The following is a 5,283-nucleotide window of genomic DNA, read 5'->3' as shown; positions in this document are numbered from 1 at the left end:
GGCCCCAGCATTAAAATTACCATTTTTTACTGACCAATTTCATATAATATAATATAATATAATAGCATGATTTTCCATTATCTTGTATCAGAAACTCCCTGTCATAAACTAAATGTTGATTTCGGAAAATGCCATTATGGGGCACCTGGGTGGCTCAGTGGGTTGAGTGTCTGACTTTGGCACAGGTCATGATCTCACAATCTGTGAGTTTGAGGCTGCGTTGGGCTCTGGGTTGACAGCTTGAACCCTAGAGCTCGCTTCAGATTCTGTGTTTCCCTCTCTCTCTGCCCTTCTCGTGCTCATGCTCTCTCTCTGTCTCTCAAAAACAAATAAATGTTAAAAATTTTTTTTGAAAAAAAAGAAAGAAAATGCCATTAAATGCCTATGGAATAAAGAATTTTTTATACCAATGATTCTGAAGCATGGCTGCACATAATAGCACCTAAGAAGACTTTAGAAAATATTAGTATCCAAACCCCATCTCACTCTAAAGTAAAGCAGTATACCCGGGAGTTGGGCTTTAGTACTTTTTAAGAACCTAGTAACAGAGAAAATGGATAACACCAACAAGTGGGTTTTCAAAAAGATCAACAAAATTGACAAACCTTTAACTATATTGACTAAGAAAAAAGAGACAATACTCAAAATCAGAAATAAAAAGGGGACGTTATTGCCCATGTTACAGAAATAAAAAATGATTGTCAGACAGTACTATGAATAATTGTGTATAAACAAATCAGATAATCTAGATAAAATAGGAAAATGTATTTTTTTCTAGAAACATACAACCTTTCATGATTGGATCATGAAAAAATGGAAAATCTGAATGGACTTATAATTAGCAAGAAGACTGAATTAGTAATCAAAAACCTCCCAGCAAAGAAAAGCTCAATTTAAGAAAGCCTCATTGCCGAAATTTTCCTAGACATTAAAGACATTAACACCAATGTTTCTCAAAGTCTTCTAAAAAACTGAAGAGGAGCAAACATTTCCTAACTCATTTTATGAAGTCGTCATTACCCTGATACAAAAGCCAAACAAAGATACTATAAGAAAACTACAGACCAATATCCCTGATAAATATTAATGCAAAAAAATCCTCAGCAAAATACTAGTAAACTAAATTCAACTATATGTTAGAAAGATTATGAACTATGACCAAGTGTGATTTACTTCTGGCATGTAGGGATGATTCAAACACATGAAAAATAATCAACACAATACACTACATTAACAGAATGAAAGACAAAAAAACACAGGATCTCAACTGATGAAGAAAAACCATTTGACAACTTTAACATACTTTCATGACAGATACAGTCAATAAACTAGGAACAGAGGAATAACTACCTCAACATAAGAAAACTGATATATAAACACCCTACAACTAATACCTAGTCAGTCACGAAAGGCTCAGTTTTTTTTTATAAGATCAGAAAAAAGACAAGGATACCCACGTTAACCACTTCTATCTAACACAGCACTGGAAGACCTAGCCAGAGCAGTTAGGCAAGAAAAAAATATTAAAGTCAGGCAAATTGGAGAGGAAGAAGCAAAATTATCTCTGTTAACAGGCAATATGATATTATATATAGATAACTCTAAAGATTCCACTCTTCATCGAACTATTAGAATTAATAAATGAATTCACCAAAGCTTTGTGACACAAATCAATATCCAAAAATTAGTGATATTGCTATCAAAAAGGGAAATTAAGGAAAAAATCCAATTCAAAATAGCATCAAAAAGAATAAAAATGCTCAGGAATAAACTTAACAAAGGTTGTAAAAGACTTGTACGCTGAAAACTATAAAATGATTTTGAAAGAAATTAAAAGACATAAAGAAATGGAAAGATATCACATGCTCATAGATTGGATTAGAAGGCTTACTATGTTTAGGATGCTAATACTACCCAATTTGAAGCAATCTTCAAATTCAATGTGATTCTTATCAAATTCCAAACTTTATTTTTTCAAGGACATAGAAAAATCCATTTTAAAATTCATATAATCTCAAGGGACCCCAAGTAGCCAAAACAGTCTTAAAAAAGAAGAGTAAATTCTTTCATACTTGCTGATTTCAAAACTTACAACAAGCTACAATAATTAAATCAGTATGTTAGTGTCATAAAGATAGACATATAGATCAATAGAATAGGCTGGAACCCAGAAACAAACCCTCACATATATAGTCAAATAATTTCCAACCAGAGTGCCTGTTTTAAAGAGAAAAGACAGTATTTTCAACAAATACTGTTGGGAAAACTGGATGTCCACATGTAAAAGAATGAAGTTGGACCTTAATTTTATACCATATTAAAAAAAAAAAACTAACTCAAAATGGATCAAAGACCAAATGTAAGAGCAAAAACTATTTAATTCTTCAAAGAAAACATATGAAACAAGCTTCATGATATTGGATTTGGCAATGATTTCTTGTACATTGTACAAATGTGCATTAAAGGACACTGTTGACATAGTAAAAAGGCAACTCAAACAATGGAAGAAATTATTTGTGAATCATACTTAATAAGGGGTTAATGTCCAGAACATAAAGAACTTCTGCAACTCCACAACAACAGTAACAAACAGCCTGATTTAAAAATGAGCAAAAATCTTGAATTAATATTTCTCCAATGGAGATCTACAAATGGCTAATAAGCATAAGAAAAGATGTTTAACATCATTAATCGTTAGGTAAATCAAATCCATAATTTCAAATCCATAATGAAACACCACTTCACACCCAGTAGGATGGCTATTATTATGGGTCACCTGGGTGGCTCAGTCGGTTACGTGTCCAACTTTGGCTCAGGTCATGATCTCGCAGTTTGTGAGTTTGAGCCCCACGCTGGGCTCTGTGCTGACAGCTCAGGGCCTGGAGCCTCCTTCAAATTCTGTGTCTCCCCCCCCTACCCCTCCCATGCTCTGTCTCTCTCTGTCTCTCAATAATAAATAAAAACATAAAAAAAGTTTTTAAAAAGGATGGCTATTATTAAAATAATAATAATAAATAGACAATAACAAATATTGGTGAGGACATGCAGAAACTTGTGCATTGCTAGTGAGAATGGAAAACAGTGCAGATGTTGTGGAAAACAGAATGGCAGTTCCTATAAAATAATTAAATACAGAGTTAGCATGTGATCCAGGAAATCCCATTTCTGGGCATATACTCTAAAGAATTGAAAGCAGAAACTCAAATAGATATTTGATGTGGAAATAGACATAATAAAGTTAGCTAAGTTGCCAAATGTGTGTTTCTGGTGTGTCTGGCTCCAAATGTTTTTACCCATTATGGTCTTCTTTGCCAAAAAGAAGAGATAATAGGTCGTTCATTCAAGTGAGGTGGCCTTGCCACTCAGGGAGGACTTCTTGGGATCACTGTTTACTTTTTGAAGCCTATTTTAAGGTAGAAACCAAGGTACTGATAGCTTGACCAATGCTGGTCACTAAAGGGCACCTTTGATTCTAACTAAAGTACATTTAAGGAATTTGTACCATGTATGGCTTCAGAGAAAGCTCTTCAGAATCAGACTCCTTCAGTTTGAATACTAATTTCTACCATGATGTCTGTATGGCACTGAATAAGATTTCTGTAGTCTTATAAATAAGATTGCACTGCCATTAGTGGGGGCAATGGGCTAATAAGTGTACCTAACTCATAGAAATGGTGTGAAGATTACATGATTGAAACCATGTACATCTTTTACAATAGTGCCCAGAACATTAAACCTTCAGTACATGCAGCTACTAGTATTGCGATCAATTTTCAAATATTGGCCCCGTTTTTATGATCATCATCTATTTTATAGTCAGATGTGGAGTGTTTTGATCAGTTCCTAGATTGTTTCTGCTCCACCATCGTGTTGTGAAATGTTCTCACTCACGCTCTTAGGCAGCAAGACACACGATGAGCTCTTTCCCCCCATTTACATCCCAATTCTCCTGGGGGCTATCGTTCTGAAAGAATGACTCGGGTTATCCACACCACCAAAATATATCCTGCAATTTCATGCAAAGTGGTTTCACATAAGAAAAATAATGTTTTCCTAAAATATGTGCATAAGCTATTGTAATATTTGTGGTTGCAAAATGAAAGCTATTCCTTCCTTTTGCTACACCCTTCAATATTTGCTCAGGTGCAATTTGATTTCCACATGAACTGATTCTGAAAACCTACCAGAGAGTTAGGGCGGTTGTCAGGCCGGCCTCTAGTAACTTCTCAAACAAAATCATATGCCCGAGAAATGGTTACATAAAGTACCTCCAATGAGTCTCTGTGTGTTTGTGCCTTATTCTAAACCCCATCGGCAATCTGCTTGTAAGCATGAAAACATTTTTAATCAAGCGGTAAAGCATTCAGAGTAGAAAAGTCATCCGAGCTGCAGTGAACTGTTCCATCCCCCTGGTGAGGGAGCTTGGCGGGAGACTTTATGGAGTTGGCCCCAAAGTTCTGTTCCCTGTGCGCCTGACCGTGCTTCCCAAGTGACAATGCAGAGCGACCTGAGAGGAGACAATGTCGTTCTGCTTATACTCAGGCCCCTAATTCCAGATGGATCGGGTTTTTCTCCTTCATAAGGAAAATGTTCAGAGGGTCTACCCAACCAAATGTATCCTTCCTCAAACAAATCCAAATAATAAAATAACAAGCAAGAAGATAAAGTTCAGCACCAGAAGATTTTATATTTATGAAATATAGAGGAAATCAAAGTAGCAAATTGCAATGGAGCTTGGTACTAGTCTCACTTCAGCTTGGGCCCACTGTCCCCAGATTGCTAGTGCAGACATGATCATCCATAACTCCTCCACAAAGGCAGTGCCTTCTGAACTTGAAGTTTGCTGGCAGTTTTATGCCCATTTGTTTGCAAATTTCATTCTTCGAGAAAAATCATATGCGTTCTCCCAAACTGCAGTGGGAAGTGTTTTGCTGACTTGTTACACGTTTGCATGTAATAACTTTGCACAAAGAGAAATAGAAGGTACAGTAACTGAAGCATGCCCTTGCACTAGCTTTAAACTGGGATGTGACTAATAGGTGAAGCAAAATACATTTTTTTAAAGTAAACACATTTTCAGATGCACATGATTTTATTTCCAAATTTGAGATAATTGTATCCTCATGTCTATATCTAGCTATGTGTTTACGTCTATTTCTATGATACTTATCTCCACACTGTGACTTAAAAATAAATATTTAGACAGAATTTACAGTCAGCAGATCAATGAGGCGTTTAAAAGCAGCCTGCAAGTTCAAAAGAAAGTACAGGACTCTGCAAATT

Source organism: Crocuta crocuta, unplaced genomic scaffold (genome assembly GCF_008692635.1).
Source record: "Crocuta crocuta isolate KB4526 unplaced genomic scaffold, BGI_CrCroc_1.0 scaffold145, whole genome shotgun sequence".
NCBI classification, from domain to species: Eukaryota; Metazoa; Chordata; class Mammalia; order Carnivora; family Hyaenidae; genus Crocuta; species Crocuta crocuta.
The sequence above is the reverse complement of the archived record's forward strand: the minus strand, read 5'-3'. Positions refer to the sequence as shown.